The sequence below is a fragment of the Budorcas taxicolor genome, chromosome 2 (genome assembly GCF_023091745.1).
Source record: "Budorcas taxicolor isolate Tak-1 chromosome 2, Takin1.1, whole genome shotgun sequence".
NCBI classification, from domain to species: domain Eukaryota; kingdom Metazoa; phylum Chordata; class Mammalia; order Artiodactyla; family Bovidae; genus Budorcas; species Budorcas taxicolor.
In genome coordinates this window covers 52763997-52781683 of record NC_068911.1, presented here as the reverse complement: position 1 = coordinate 52781683, position 17687 = coordinate 52763997, and positions in this window count along the sequence as shown.

Below are 17687 nucleotides of genomic sequence, written 5' to 3'. Positions count from 1 at the left end.
GTGATAATCAAATTAGTTGTTTGATAAATATTTTCAAACAAATCGATGAATAATATTTTGCTCTCAACACAGAGGGGCTAATTCAGATAAACTATTAGGACTTCTGAGATATCTATCTCACTGGCTTTGCAATCCTATAGTCTTTTATTAATACATGTTAGTATTGAGTAGTTGCTAAATTACTTTTATGAAAAATGAATTTAAATTCCATCAAATGTTTAATTTCCACAAAATTATTATAAATTTTTTCAAAGTTCTGGAACTCTCTGTCACAGTTGTACCATTTATAACAAAGACATATTTTTTTATATGTTATGTCAGTATCATCCTCACTACCAAGTTAAGTGGCTTCAACAAAGCATATTTTTTAGTTTCACACAGAGTTGTAGGATGTTACAGTAGCAAAGAATTAGAAGAAAATAAATTGTAATGACCTTAGACCTGTCACAACTTGGAATTGTCTCACTCTTCCTACCAGCTATATAGGAGCTATCAGCAACCGCTTTACTTGTAAACAGAAGGTTGAAATAAATCACATGCTATTAAAAGTGTCCGTGAATTCCATTTGAATAAGATTGTTGTATATATGCTATTCAAAACTAATTTATTATAATTATAAATAAAAATAATCTATTGTCCTTGAACACCTACAATAAAATGCATTTTTTGTAGTTAAGCATTAAAGTCTCATTCAGTTCAGTTCAATTCAGTAGCTCAGTCATGTCTGACTCGTCGCGACCCCATGAATCACAGCACGCCAGGCCTCCCTGTCCATCACCAACTCCCGGAGTTCACTCAGACTCATGTCCATCGAGTCAGTGATGCCATCCAGCCATCTCATCCTGGGTCGTCCCCTTCTCCTCCTGCCCCCAATCCCTCCCAGCATCAAAGTCTTTTCCAATGAGTCAACTCTTCGCATGAGGTGGCCAAAGTACTGGAGTTTCAGATTCTGCATCATTCCTTCCAAAGAAATCCCAGGGCTGATCTCCTTCAGAATGGACTGGTTGGATCTCCTTGCAGTCCAAGGGACTCTCAAGAGTCTTCTCCAACACCACAGTTCAAAAGCATCAATTCTTCGGTGCACAGCCTTCTTCACAGTCCAACTCTCACATCCATACATGGCCACTGGAAAAACCATAGCCTTGACTAGACGGACCTTAGTCGGCAAAATAATATCTCTGCTTTTGAATATGCTATCTAGGTTGGTCATAACTTTTCTTCCAAGGAGTAAGTGTCTTTTAATTTCATGGCTGCAGTCACCATCTGCAGTGATTTTGGAGCCCAAAAATATAAAATCTGACACTGTTTCCACTGTTTCCCCATCTATTTCCCATGAAGTGATGGGACCAGATGCCATGCTTCGTTTTCTGAACGTTGAGCTTTAAGCCAACTTTTTCACTCTCCACTTTCACTTTCATCAAGAGGCTTTTTCATTCCTCTTCACTTTCTGCCATGAGGGTGGTGCCATCTGCATATCTGAGGTTATTGATATTTCTTTCCCAGCAATCTTGATTCCAGCTTGTGTTTCTTCCAGTCCAGCATTCTCATGATGTACTCTGCATAGAAGTTAAATAAGCAGGGTGATAACATACAGCCTTGACATACTCCTTTTCCTATTTGAAACCAGTCCATTGTTCCATGTCTAGTTCTAACTGTTGCTTCCTGACCTGCATACAGATTTCTCAAGAGGCAGGTCAGGTGGTCTGGTATTTCCATCTCTTTCAGAATTTTCCATAGTTTATTGTGATCCACACAGTCAAAGGCTTTGGCATAGTCAATAAAGCAGAAATAGATGTTTTTCTGGAACTCTCTTGCTTTTTCCATGATCCAGCGGATGTTGGCAGTTTGATATCTGGTTCCTCTGCAAGTCTCATTAGTTTTTATTAAATGTGCCATACATCACACCACTAAGCAAGTGTCAAGTATAATGGAATAGTTGTTTTCCTTCTGAAGTTCTTTTTTTTTTGTGCCATTATTGTTACTAATAAACATTTTGTTAAAAAAAATGGCTATTGCTTTTGTAGGACAGTAGCATTTCAGATATATTTGTCAAGGTTCCCGAAAATGAAAAAAAGAATGCATAAAATAAAATAATAATTCCTTTTATGCTGTTCAGGTGTGTTGAATAGCTTAGATAAGTAGGAATAGCTAGCACTCTTTTCCTAATTCAGATAATAGTTAGGTCTTATTTGTTTATTTCCTCTAGTTATGCAAGGCTAGCATATTTCTTTTTCTAGTGTAGTCTTAGGTTACATTTGCATTTCCCATCACTCTAAGATTGAATAGAGACCACTGGAAGAATAGGTTTTCCTTTTGCAGACATATGAAAGAGGTAGAGATTCGATCTAGCATCTGAAAAAAATCGACTTCTAAATAGTCAATGTCTTTGAGAATGAGGAAAACTTATTCTGCTATGCAGCCAGAAATAACCTCCTGGGTCACATTACAAGTATTTAATATTCTGACTAAAATTTAATAATATCAAAGACTTCTGAAAGTGACATTCTATCAGTAGTAATGGCTTATATTTAAATGTCAGACTCCAAATTTACCAGTTTATTGTAAAATAGAGAATAAATCTAGCATGCAGGAAAAGGTTTAGATCTTATTTCTGGAGCTGATCTGGAACGCAATATCTACAGGGTGATCATATGTCCTATTTTTCTTGGAGCATTTCAAGTTAATTTTGATGTCCCAATGTAAATGGACATGAATTTGAGCAAACTCCAGGAGATAGTGAAGCTTGGCATGCTGCAGTACATGAGGTCTCAAAGAGTCAGACACCACTGAACAAGGTAAATGCTGTGTCCCCTCTCACAAAGTATGGCTTCCTAGGTGGCTCAGTGGTAACAAATCCAGCTGCCAATGCAGAAGATGCTGGAGACAAGTGTTCAGTCCCTGAGATGAGAAGCTCCCCTGGAGGAGGAAGTGGCAACCCACTCCAGTGTTCTTGCCTGGTAAATCTCATGGACAGAGAAGCCTGGTGGGCTACAGTTCATGGGGCCACGAAGAGACAGATACGACTGAGTAACTGAGCATGCACTCACAAAGTTGTGCTAAGGACACATACACTCATATCCTGTGTCTTCCTCCTCTATGTCTCAAGGCATTTTCAATAATCAACAACCCTGGGAGATGTTCTCTTCAGTGAAAAGTAACCCCATCACAAAGTTTTGAGACATCATGTGTGTTTGATGCTCCTCCTAAGTGCTCTTACGGAAAACAGCACTCTTCCGTAACTTATTAACAGATGACTACAGTGACCTGTTCACTTCTCTTCTACAATTAAATATGATTCTGTGATGGCATCAGGAATGCTATCAAATGTACTACAAGTATCTGGCAAAATGACTGGTATAGAATAAGATCTTAAAGTTTTATGAAAATATTATCAAGAATAAATTATATTTGAGATTCAACATGTAATTGTTTTTTTTCTTTACTTCATTCTTATATGGGTTACCAAGCCTGTTTGCTGGATATCGATTCTCTTCAAGTAAATCTTTGCCTCATGCTCAAGAAAAGTCAATTGGCTTTGAAATGTCTGTGCTATTTGTTTACCCTGTATTGTTAGATAAGTTGTTGAGGTCTCTTTGAAGTAGTGACTTTCAAAGCAGGTTTCTAAACATGCATAAATATTTAACCATTCTTCATTTCTTCAAAACATTCACCTAACTTAAATACTCTATACCTTAAAATGGGAAAAATAAAAATGGCTTAGAAATATTCATTCATTACTTCCATTTGCCAAGGATGATTATTACAATGTGTATTAGATTTATTCCTTTTGCATTTAAAGAAAGCTTTGCTTACTACTATCTGCTGCACAATTATGACCTCTAATAATTTCAGGCAGAAATTTACTCAGTGATATTATATAAACAAGCAAAACTTTTCTATGAAAAATGTCTTCAAAACACATTCAAGGTTATGATACTTTTAGCTTAATGTTCTTACAAAACATTCAAAACAGAATGTTTTAAAACAGAAAATAGCATCTTGTTGAATAAAAAATAATCACATGTATATGGTTTAAAGAGTAAGGTAAAATATTTTATCTTTATTGTATTAGCTTGAAACCCTGCAAAATAGGCAGGCTTTTCTGGGACATTACATGGATATCACAGTGCTATTAGTTTCCTTTAGGTCTATAAAGCAAGCACTAATTTTGAAATAAAGCTTTAATACTACATGATTCACTTTCATCTTCTAAAAGTCAGTAAATGTTTTACATGGTACTTCATTATATTGCTACACATAGGCACTCAAGCTGTGTGTGTGAGAGTGTGTGCTTAATGTTTTGCTTCTTTAAAAGGCTCTGGGTTCTCTCAATTTAAGTGAGGTTTCTGTTGCAGAAGTGAAAGCGGAAGCAGGTAGAAGAAAATTTTGACTATTGTCTTTAGTAAAAATCTGCACTGATGGTGAAAAACCTTGGACTGAGTGTAAGTCACTGATTATTTTTTAAATTGCTTCAGTGTGCTTCTTACACTTCAGTATAAGGAGACTCTCCATTAAAAATCTGAATTTTGTTTTCAGAAAATTTATCAACACTAGGCCAATTTTCACATAATGTACCTGGCCAAAGCTGAATATCAGCTGACCCTGCTAACTGGTGTATAGTTTGCCATAGTCGCCCTGGGCCTACTTCAGTCATATATGTTATGTACATTATGGAATGTGTAGGTGTGTGAGGTTTCCAGCTTTGGCCTTTGTTGAAAGTTCTGTGTTTCAAAAGGCATGTTTACCTTGCAGGAACAGGCAGACATAGAGAAGGGTAGAATTATTTCCCAAGCCTAGAAAATAGACAGTGTGTTTTATTTCTGAGCATGGTGGGGGAGGGGAGACTGTACCACTTGCTGATAGTGTCTTGGGTGGGGTTATCAGATTTGACAAATAAAAATGCAGGATATTTTGTTAAATTTTAATTTTTTATAAGCAGTAAATATTTTAATATAAGATATTCTATGCAATATTTTCAACATAATTAAAGTTTTAAAAACAATGTTCAGTTTGTCTGAAATTCAAACTGAACTTGGTATCCTATATTTTTCCTGATACTCCTAGTCCTAAGCGATTGTTAAGTTCAAGAGGAAAATGACTACATCACGCATCCAGGGAAGATGGACTTTAGGCACTCAGATTTCCTGTGTTGACAAAAGTCCCAGAAAGGATTGAATCACATATCTTCAAAGAACCACATAAACTTGAGAAATGAAGTCCTGGTTAGTAACCATGATAATTTCAGTGAAGAAGAAAGGAACTTCCACATTTTCCAAGTGCTTCTCTAGAAAATGATCCTCTACACTGTCCGAGATAAAAGGGTTGGTTTTCCTTTTGGTTGCCCAAAATAGTGTGTTCCTATCAGATTTAAGCTGATGAAAGAAATAAACAAAGGGGACATTTGTAATATACTTGAAATTAAATGATGCTTACTCCTTGGAAGGAAAGTTATGACCAACCTAGACAGCATATTAAAAATCAGAGATATTACTTTGCCAACAAAGGTCCATCCAGTCAAGGCTATGGTTTTTCCTGTGGTCATGTATGGATGTGAGAGTTGGACTCTAAAGAAAGCTGAGTGCTGAAGAATTGATGCTTTTGAACTGTGGTGTTGGAGAAGACTCTTGAGAGTCCCTTGGACTGCAAAGAGATCCAACCAGTCCATCCTAAAGGAGATCAGTCCTGGGTGTTCATTGGAAGGACTGATGTTGAAGCTGAAACTCCAATAATTCGGCCACCTGATGCAAAGAATTGACTCATTGGAAAAGACCCTGATGCTGGGAAAGATTGAGAGCAGGAGGAGAAGGGGATGACAGAGGATGAGATGGTTGGATGGTATCACCGACTCGATGGACATGGGTTTGGGTGGACTCCAGGAGTTGGTGATGGACAGGGAGGCCTGGCGTGCTGCAGTCTATGGGGTAGCAAAGAGTTGAACACAACTGAGCGACTGAACTGAACTGAATGTATATACCAAGAGAGAAATCTGATGCATATAATCTTATCCAAAGGTACCTTTTCACTGAAATTATCACAACTGCATGACACTATCTATTCCATATTCTATCCAGTATTGAATTGTGACACTTCCTACAGGTTTTATTTCAATATCTCAAACAAGTGAATACTTTACATCTACATCATATCCTATCAATGAGTCACACAGGGACACTAACTTTGCCACTTAAAAATCTTATAGCAAACTTACGTGTTTATTCAAAATCAAACCTAACAAACAGGACAAATAAAATATAAAGCAAATATGGCAAAACCAATACAGTATTGTAAAGCAAAATAAAGTAAAAACAAAAATTAAAAAAAAAAAGAAAATACATAAATAATGAAAGTGTTGAAGTAAAGCAAAGAAATGGTACAAAGTCACACTTTTTTATAGCCTAAAGCAAAGACTAACAAGGAATCTTCAATCTTTTGTCAGTCATGGAAAAACAATATCTAAAGCACCATTGGGTGAGATGACACTTCCGTGTACACCGTGCTTCCTCAGAATCTACATCCTCTGTTAGGTGGAGAGTAGCTCCAAATATAGAATTATACAAGCTCAGGATGCATTTAAATACCCATAGAAAGGAATTTCACATACAAGCAAGGTGTTGACATACGTATAGCAAAGATGCATTTAACGGTTTTGCAAAATGAGTAATACCCTACGGACATAAATGGCTGATGAATTTCAGCTTTGCTTTGTAGAATAAATATGTTTTAGGATAAATAATATCTGAATTGTTATGTATTAAGTGGACTATGTTAAACTGAAAATTTAAAAATACATACATATAACAGGAGCACATTACTTGAAAGGGTCTGTAAAGCCAGTGATCAAGGTTTTGAAAATATTTAGCCCTGCTGTGTTATATAGTATTTTCTTAATTCTAAGTTGCATTTTTTTTTTCCATTTGGTTGGTGTATTAAATTTAGGGCTTATTTTAATATCAAGAAGCTGTGATTAAATTGATGATATATCTTTAGAAGTGAATGCTTATTGCTATTTAGGATGTAGGTAGTTCATATTTACCTAAACTAAGTTGGCTTTTTAAAACATCACAGAGCTATCAAGCCCTTGGTGAGGTTTATTGATCTTCAATGTCTTGAACACCTTTTAACAATTTTTAATTACAACAAGTCTGATAGAATAAATTTCTATATCTTAGCAGATTTTATTGTTATTTCCTAAAGGAATGGATTTGGAGAAGGCAATGGCACCCCACTCCAGTACTCTTGCCTAAATATCCCATGGAGGAAGGAGCCTGGTGGGCTGCAGTCCATGGGGTCGCTGAGGGTTGGACACGACTGAGCGACTTCCCTTTCACTTTTCACTTTCATGCATTGGAGAAGGAAATGGCAACCCACTCCAGTGTTCTTGCCTGGAGAATCCCAGGGACGGGAGAGCCTGGTGGGCTTCCGTCTATGGGGTTGCAAGAGTCAGACACGACTGAAGCGACTTTGCAGCAGCAGCAGCAAAGGAATGGATTATTTATTGAGTGAGTCTCTGCCCAAGACTGGTCTGGGAGCCAGAATCCTAACATGGTATCTGACTCTCAGCTAGAGAACACAAAATCTGAAACCTCCATCAAATCAACATCATGGAAGTAGGAAAATTAAATTCTGATTCCATTTTTTCTTTCCTTTTTTTGCTAATATAGTCAAATTTAGATCCATTTTTTACACATATCCTACCAGGAAATGATTAGGAATAGTCAGTCTAATATGACCTGTAAAACCCTTAAAATTAACTGAAGCTAACATTTTTGAAGATTTGTTAATCTTGCACTATGGCTTTTATTATTCACTACCAGCTGTAAACTTTGAGTTTAGGGACTCTTGAAATTACCTATGATAAGTATCATGAGAGATGATATTTCTCCTAGAAATATTTCAGGGATAGGTTGTGGTGCCAGAGCACTTCCACATGTTATAGGGAATATTGTTGCCACAAGTGATGAAATCATAATGAAAGAGAAGATACTCTTCTCGGATGTTCAAATGATATCTCAGTAACTCTAATAAAAATAGCAAAATGCTAGTCAAAAATAAAATCAAACACATTTAAAAATTTTTTATTTTTTTTAAAGGAGAAGGAGGTGGCATTTGGAAATAGTACTGTTAATATAGGCAAGTGAACTGTGGAGATTTAGGGAGATGTTATTATGGATGTAAGTAGGAGTTTCCAACCATGGGCAGGCTGTATAAATATGGTGTTAAATGTAGTTTTCTTTGAAAACAAAAGAGGGATTGAAACTAGGCTGGAATCATCATGAACTAAAGAATTCTGCTTACAGCTTGCACAGAGAGAGTTCATGTTGTTTCCCTATTTAATGAAATCAGTAGCCCCTTCTTCGTAAATTAAAGATAAATCCCTACTGTCTACTAATGTTTAAAAAGAAGAAGAACACCCTATCTTTCGAAAATGTAATTAGTCTTGCAGCATGTTTCTTTCAGTGTCTTGTCCCTAGAAACAAGAAATGAAATGGAAATGAAAGGGGAAAGCTGTTATACTCCATTGATCCAATTGGTAACAATTTGAAAGTAAGTTCTTAGCTAATTGAATTGGCCCCCAGCACCAAGTAAATTTACAACTGTGAAATTCCTTTACTAATTTCAAGTCTTTTTAAGTTTCACAGCCCCAAAGAGGTTTTAGAAAGTTAAAAAAGAATAAACATTTTTGAAAGATCATTAGTTCACATTGGGATATATTTAAAAGTTCAACTATTAATACAGAGGAGTACTGAAATAAAAATCCAGAGGCTAGTTTTGAAGACCTCAAATTTACACAACTCAGAGAGCTTAAAAAATGTGGCCGTAAGTGGAAGTTCTGTAGCCATCAGACTATTTCTCAGAATAGTATTCCGACATGATACTCATTGGGAAAGATGGCATCATCAGAATAGTTTGGGCACTACTGTACACTTTATACACTTGATAGTAAGGAAACTTGTTCATAAAGTTTGTTTTGAACACAGTATATGCAAATATGTTTCATTCATATATTGTTGACGATACATAAAATATAATTCTAAACATTAGTACATTTAGTCAGTGCCTTCTTAGGGGAGAAGAAAAGGACAACAGTTTTTCTGGTTTTCCTTCTCCCTCAGTTGCAGATTCTTTTCATTCTCATTAGCTGGGTCATTGTCCTCTTTCTAATCTATAAAAATGGATCACTTCTCATCACCACCTACACTTAAATCTCAGGTGATTTCAAAGAGTTCCATACGTTAAATAACATCCATTAAAAATACAAAAACTACATTTGTATAGCCAGTGACAAAAATGCTTCTATAAATCAAGACTGGAGTGTTTAATAGATATCTAAATATTATTACAGCTAAACTGAAGTGTCATCAAGTCTCCAAAATCTGTTTTTCTCACCAGACCTACAGTCTTCCTAACCATAGTTTCTGCCATCACACTACATGAAAATATTAAGGTTAAAACAAAACAAAACAAACAAACAAACAAACAAAAAACAGAAAAAGAGCAAAATAAGCAAAAATGGAGATTATTTTTGATTCAGCAAAATTTCTAAAAACCTATATGCAATTGATGAATTCAGAAAATTTATTTCAGCTCTATAGTCAAAACATATCCTACATCTCAGACTTCTAAAGAAGTCCTTTATCATTACTTCATTCAATCACTACTTTCCTGAATTACTGCAATTAACTCTTACTGGTCTTTTTACTTTCACTTTTGCCCCAGTGCTATCTATAAAGGAGAGACCATGTAGGGCTTTTAAAATATAAATTACATGTTACAATTACACTTTACTAACTCAATTATTTGAAGGCAATGTAGAGGGACCAAAAGTAGACAGAAAATCAGGAGAAGTCAACCCCTGAAAGAAGGAAATATGATGAGTCTCATGTATATGGCTTGTTGCCTGAAAGTATTCCCTTTAGCACAGTGCAGTTGGAAATGAAAGCTGCAATGATGAAAAGGAGATTTTTACCTTTAACTTCTTATGTTGCTGTTGCTAAGTCACTTCAGTTGTGTCCGACCCTGTGCAACCCCAGAGACAGCAGCCCACCAGGCTCCCCGTCCCTGGGATTCTCCAGGCAAGAACACTGGAGTGGGTTGCCATTTCCTTCTCCAATGCATGAAAGTGAAAAGTGAAAGTGAAAAGTGAAAGTGAAGTCGCTCAGTCGTGTCCAACCCTCAGCGACCCCATGGACTGCAGCCTTCCAGGCTCCTCCGTCCATGGGATTTTCCAGGCAAGAGTACTGGAGTGGGGTGCCATTGCCTTCTGTTAGGAAAAAAAACATGTTTTCAATATAGGAGCTAAGTTACAGTATATTAACAGCACCACCTCCCAGTATCCCGAACTATAACATATATCTTTTGGATAAAACTATAACTATATATAACATATATCTTTTGGATAAAAACCTGTCATACTTGGTTTATAATTCAAGAGCAGAAAAACATTTAGAAAGTGCAAAGTTAGCACTAGGCCTACTCCTTTTAGTTTAGATAGCTACTGTCCAGATGAAGAGCAAAAAGAAACCTGGAAAATGTATAAAGCACAGTGTGACCAGTGATTATTCACTTTTGAAGTTAATAATCCAAAATATTTGGTCATTCTCTGAAGTAATGGATTTAGTATATTCTGTTTAAAGAGTAAACTGTAAGATATTTGGGGGACATATTCCTGGCAAAGACAAAAATGAAGCTTTTTTTTTGGTCTGTGCTTCTAAATATAAGCTTCTATTCTCTAAAAATTTAGGTCATGCAAAATGGTTTCTCCACTACATAAATCTTTATGGTTGATTCTATGAGATTAATTGTATCTTTTGTTCTTGGGGAAAAAAGAGATGCTTTGGCTAAATATTATGAGAAGATAATTTCTAGCAGTACAAACTGGCTTTTAGTTTTTTAGGGAAGCCATTTATTTTGAAATTCAAGAGCCCTTCAAAGAAAAACAGTACAGCAGAACTAATGATTTCTGGAAATAACACCTTATTTTAAAATTATTCATATGAACCTCTAGACTTTTCATGGCTTTGGAAAGGACCATTTCAGGATAATGAGCTATGAAATGGCAAACATTAATCTCTACCTAGATTTTCAGATAGAAAATTTTCCCTTAGGCTTTTGATACCACTAGACCACTGCTAAGTAGGCAATATTTTAGAATAACTTTTTCTTAATCTTAGAAAAAAGTCCATAATTTAGTAATTTTAATATAAAAATATGGCAGAAGGCCAGAAGACCAGAAGGAAAGATCAGGCTGTTTTAAAGTATTCTATTTTAATACTTGCATTTAAACCCATAGAAGACACAGAAAACCTAGCAAAGCAAAAATAAAATCAGCATCACTACCTCAAGTTCTGTGTCTGGTAAGCATTTTTCTTAGGCTTAAAAATTAATTGAACTTTAATTCTTATATATATATATGTATGTATATATTCATTTATTGTAAATGCACTGTTTAAAAGTCTCTTTTCAGAAGTAAGAAATTGACACTATTTTCTGCCATTGTTTCCATTTGCTGTTCATATGACAAAACCATAAATTCACTGACCATAAACTTTGTAACTTGATGTCATTAAGCAGATATTGCAGTAGATGGATGTTTTATAGTTAATTATGAGGATGCATGTTATAAAAGAGTAAAAATAATATTTAAACACATTGATTAGATATAATAAGTAAATCTGTGCTCCCTTCGATCTCCAGACAGTTTTCACTGGTTTATTTATCTATCTATACTGGTTCTCCCAGAGAAGGAAATGGCACCCCACTCCAGTACTCTTGCCTGGAAAATCCCATGGATGGAGGAACCTGGAAGGCTGCAGTCCATGGGGTCGCTGAGGGTCGGACATGACTGAGCGACTTCACTTTCACTTTTCACTTTCATGCATTGGGGAAGGAAATGGCAACCCACTCCAGTGTTCTTGCCTGGAGAATCCCAGGGACGGGGGAGCCTGGTGGGCTGTCATCTATGGGTTCACACAGAGTTGGACGCGACTGAAGTGACTTAGCAGCAGCAGCAGCATACTGGTTCTCCCTCTCCAAAAGTTTATGTATTTCACTCCTAAAAGTGAGCACTGTGCTGAACAACAACAACAAAAGAGCTAAATTAGCTTAATTAAACTAAAATAAGCATTCACAAACAATTAGTGAAAAATCCTTTTACTAAATCTTTTTAGGAATTGATCATTCCAATGTGGTTGCTATTACAATAAAGAACCCTTAAAGCATAACACAATATAAGTATGAAACATTTAGACAAAGATAAGTTAAATATTTTGTTCTATATCACATTGAAATAGGAAACCAAAAGAGCATTTGCTTAATCTCTCTCAATTACTGTATAGTATAACACCGATAATAGATGTTTAGTAAATTTTAAACAAATTACTCTCCAAAACTTAAAGCACTTAATTTATTAACACTTTCATATATTTCACCTGTAAGTGACATGATTAAAAACCAGAAAAGTCAGGTGCTGGTCTTTTCACTGACACTATTTATGCTGATCACTTAGAGTCTTCCATCCTTAGAATATTTTTTTCTTTTCTCCTTCTGTTCCTCCTCCTCCTTCCCTTCCCTTCTTTAGGTTCATAGAATTGAATAGCATCAAACATTCTCATCAGACTGTTTTTATATTATTGTTTTGTTACCATTGTCCATCCTATGTCTATTTCCATCCTCCCTTAGGTACACACTAACATACTTGATATTTGCATATAAGCACACAGAGTGCTTAAGCTTGTGCACTGTGGAATCAGATAACCAAGGTTTGAATTCTGGCTTCAACACATAAAATCTGTGTCAATAACCTTTCATGAACACATAATCTTTTATGTTACTGATCCTCCATACCAGTTTCTTCTTCTGCAATGTGGGTATGCTGCTGCTGCTGCTGCCGCCAAGTGGCTTCAGTTGTGTCTGACTCTGTGCGGCCCCATAGACGGCAACATGGGTATAATAAAATGTAATTATAGGTTGTTATGAGCCTTATTTGCCTGCATGTGTGCCATCGCTTCATTTGTGTCTGACTCTTTGCGACCCTGTGGACGGGAACCCACCAGGCTCCACTGTCCATTGTCATGCCTTCCTCCAGGGGATCTTCTTGACCCAGGGATCAAACTAGCATCTCTTATGTCTCCTGCATTGGCAGGCAGGTTCTTTACCACTAACGCCAACTAGGAAGCCCTTAAGTTATTTACACTTCTATGAATAAATAAGCATGTACATATTATGTATATATATATGGTCTCTATATGCGCTTCCCTGGTGACTCAGATGGTAAAGAATTCGCCTGCAATGTTGGAGACCTGGGTTTGATCCCTGGGTTGGGAAGATCCCCTGGAGAAGGGCATGGCAACCCATTCCAGTATTCTTGTCTGAAGAATCCCCAAGGAGAGAGGAGCCTGGTGGGCCTCAGTCCATGGGGCAAAGGGTCGGACACGACTGAGCAGCTAAGCACATAATATATACATAGACTTAAATGTACATGTATTTGTGTGTATGTGTTCAATTGCTCAGTCATGTCTGACTTTTTGCCAACCCTTTGGACTGTAGCCTGCCAGGCCACTCTGTCCGCTGAATTTTTCAGGCAACACTACTGGAGCGGGTTGCCATTTCCTCCTCCGGGGAATTGTCCCAACACGAGAATCAAATCTGCATCTTCTGTGTCTCCTGAATTGCAGGCAGATTCTTTACTGCTGAGCCATTAGGGAGGCCCCATATACATTTGTACTTGTGCCCAATACTTTAGCTGAAATTCTATATTCTTAAGTATAGGTATATGATTCCTTGAAAGTTATTTTCATAAAACGTTATTTTGTGCATTTTCTCACACTTTTCCTTTAACACTATATTTTAGAGACCCATCAATGCTACTCTACATAACAGTAGTTCATTGATTGCCTCTGAGTGTTGAATATTAATTACATTTCATCTCATGGAGATCAACAGATACAGTTAAACTAAGCATTGATTGATCCACATTTCCATATTGACTTGTATGAGAATGTATATATACCCAATAGTGTTTATGCTCAGTCATAAAGCACATCAACACTTCCTTTTATCAGTCCTGTTAGATCAAACTCTGGAATGGCTTATAACAATTTACTCTTCTCCCAGAAAGCTGTGAGGGTGTTTCCCAACAGTTTTGCCAGAATTTTTTATTGTGTGATGTCTTGCCATTCATAAATGTCCTTAAAAACTTGATTAAATAGTAAATTCCCATGATATTGTAATTAGATTTTGTTTGAGAAATGCATTGACTTTATATTGAGAAGACTTGACATGCTTAAAAATCATTTTATCCAGAAATATGTAATTTCTTTGACTTATTCAGACCCATACTATCATTCAATATACATATAAAATTTTTGTATAAATATCTTTTGCATTCTTTGCTAAGTACAATCAGGATTCTTTATGGATTTTGTTCCTAAACAAGGAATATCTAATTTTATTTTTATGAAATCTTAGAAACAAACATATAAAGAATAATAGAATTAATACTCAGCTACTTGTAACTTAGCTTTGTTATTTTAAACAATATATTTACCTAATATATTATTTTAGGCAATAAAATATTAGTTGTGGTACTCTTGGGCTTCTCTCCATCTCTCACCTTTTTTCCTTCTTTCACAGAAGTTAACTACTCTGAATTAAGAATTTGTCACTGTTATGCATGTGTTTTTACTTTTACTACATGTTAGTGCTAATTTTTAAAGTTTTTAAAACAAAGAAAGTACTGTTATCAATAGCAGGAAAACCTTATGACTGATTACTTTCTAAATGGGGCATATGTTTTGACTTCATGCACATATTAAAACTACGTTTCAAAAATCTAAAGTATCATCCATCTCATCAGACTGATTCAAATGTATTCTTTTTAACGGCTGAGTAATACTCCATTGTGTATATGTACCACAGCTTTCTTAAAACTGGAGACGATTATACAGTGTGAAGTAAGCCAGAAAGAAAAACACCAATACAGTATACTAACACATATATATGAAATTTAGAAAGATGGCAATGACCACCCTGTGTACAAGACAGCAAAAAAGACACAGATGTGTATAGTGGACTTTTGGACTCAGAGGGAGAGGGAGAGGGTGGGATGATTTGGGAGAATGGCATTGAAACATGTATACTATCATGTAAGAATCGAATCACCAGTCTATGTCCGATGCAGGATACAGCATGCTTAGGGCTGGTGCACGGGGATGACCCAGAGGGATGTTGTGGGGAGGGAGGTGGGAGGGGGGGTTCATGTTTGGGATTGCATGTACACCCGTGGTGGATTCATGTCAATGTATGGCAAAATCAATACAGTATTGTAAAGTAAAATAAAGTAAAAATAAAAATTAAAAAAAAAAATCTAAAGTACACTAATTCTAATGTTTGACATTGTATATTTGAAAGTGAAATAGACAAGGTTTAGATATGTGTGAAGAGGCTCTTATTTTCTTAGATCATGGATTTTCAGGAAACTTGGAAGACGTACAAATCCATAGGGGAAAAAGGCAAAGCAAAATGCAGTTCAATTTGTTCTTTGATCTTCACCAAATACTTCAATAGATGAGCACTGTAAACCTCCTGTAAATATTCTGAGGTAACAATTTACTGTAGTGTGCTGACACTGAAAATAAAATATTTAAATATGCTATTTCCTAATTTTTACTTTATTGTAGCTCATACCTTTGTAAAAGGAGACATATAATTTCTAATTTAAAATTTTCAATGTATGGCTTATATTATTCTACATGATAAAATTTTCTCTACTTTGTTGATGTTTTATTTTTCTTCTACTGGATTCCTACCTGTCATACATCTATATTATCCTTTATATACTCTCACTTTATTTATTTTTCTCTGATTCTTGAGAAGTTTTATTGGTCTTCTAGCTTACTACCTTCAGCTATGTCCATTCTGTTTTGACACAGATACACATATATAATATTTTCATACATATATCAAGAACTTTGAGTGTTCACTTTTTTAACTTTCACATTTACCAAAATACATGATCTCTTCTTATTCTATAACAACTGTAATTATTATATTAAATTAATTACATTTCCCCCATTAACTCTTTTTTTCATGATTTCATCTTGTTAATTAACTTTGATTGTCTAGTCTATGGTGTGGATTTTTTTAATTAAAATATAGTTGAGTTACAATGTTGTACCAATTTCTGCTGTACAGCAAGGTGATAGTTATACACATATATACATTCTTTTTTATATTCTTTTCCATTATGTCTTCTCATAGTATACTGAGCATAGTCCCTTGTGCTATACATTAGGACCTTGTTGCGAAGAGTTGGACATGACTTAGCAACTAAACAACAACAACAGCAAATATAGCTTATATCTGCTTACCCCAACCTCCCACTTCATTCCTCTCCCCCTTGACAACCACATGTAATAGACAGATTCTATGTCTGTGAGTCTGTTTGTTTGGAAAATAGGTTCATTTGTGCCATAGTTTAGATTCATATAAGTGATATCATATGATATTTGTCTTTCTCTTTCTGACTTACTTTGCTGAGTATGATAATCTCTATGTTGATGCAATGGCATTATTACTTTCTTTTTTATGGCTGAGTGTGGTGTATCTGTGTATCACATCTCCATATACTCATCGATCAATGGATATTGAAGTTGTTTCCATGCCACACTGGTCAGAATGACCATCATTAAAAAGTCTACAAACAACAAATGCTGGAGAGGTGTGGAGCAAAGGGAACCTTCTTACACTGTTGGTAAGGATGTAAGTTAGTATAACCACTGTGGAAAACAGTCTGGAGTTTCCTCAGAAAACTAAAAATATAATTACCATATGGTCCAGCAACCCCACTCCTGGGAATATACCCAGGCAAAACTATAATTCAAAAAGATGCATGCACCCCCTATGTTCATAGCAGCATGGTCTGGATTTGACACAAATATTTGTTATTTGTCTAGGTATCTTGTAGAGATCATAGATGGACAGTAAATTTTCTCAAGCCAAATAAAAATTCTGCTTCTATTAGTAGAAACCAATCTTACTTGTAGTAGCCTTGCTCTGGTCTTTTCAGAGAAAGGTTGAGATATGTGGCTGTACAAAATATGACAGAGTTATGGGGTCTGGACTAATGTTCCCTGTCTGGAACATTACACGTACCCAATTCGGATGTCTCTTGAATGCAGGCTTTCTCTATTATAAAGCTTCATTTTATTATACAGCTTCAGATGCAATGGTCAAAACTGATATTTTCTTTTTTTCTTCATGTTTTCCTCTGTTCTTTTCATTTTTATGAGACTGTCATAGTCCCTAACCTGCTTTTCATTATTTTCTAATACTTAGCCTAAGCACAGTCTCTGGGCACATCAGTCACGTTCTTTAGAAAGCCATACTTGAGGATTAGTAAGGGCAAACATTTTTGGATGCCGTTCATTTAGTACAGATGGATGCTATGATAGATCACTTATATAATAATTCTGAAGGCAACACTGATGACTACCTCACTCTTCACGCCACTTTGTTGACATTTTACAGCTGAAATTTTTGGTGAGAACTACTCTTTCCTTTGCTGGCCTTTCTCTTTTGTTTTAGACTGATTTTTTCTTTCTTTTTTTTTTTTTTTTTCTGGTCCTTCTACAAGTTCAATTCTACCTGCTCTCTGTATTAAACATTCCAGAATTCCTGTTTTAATGGAT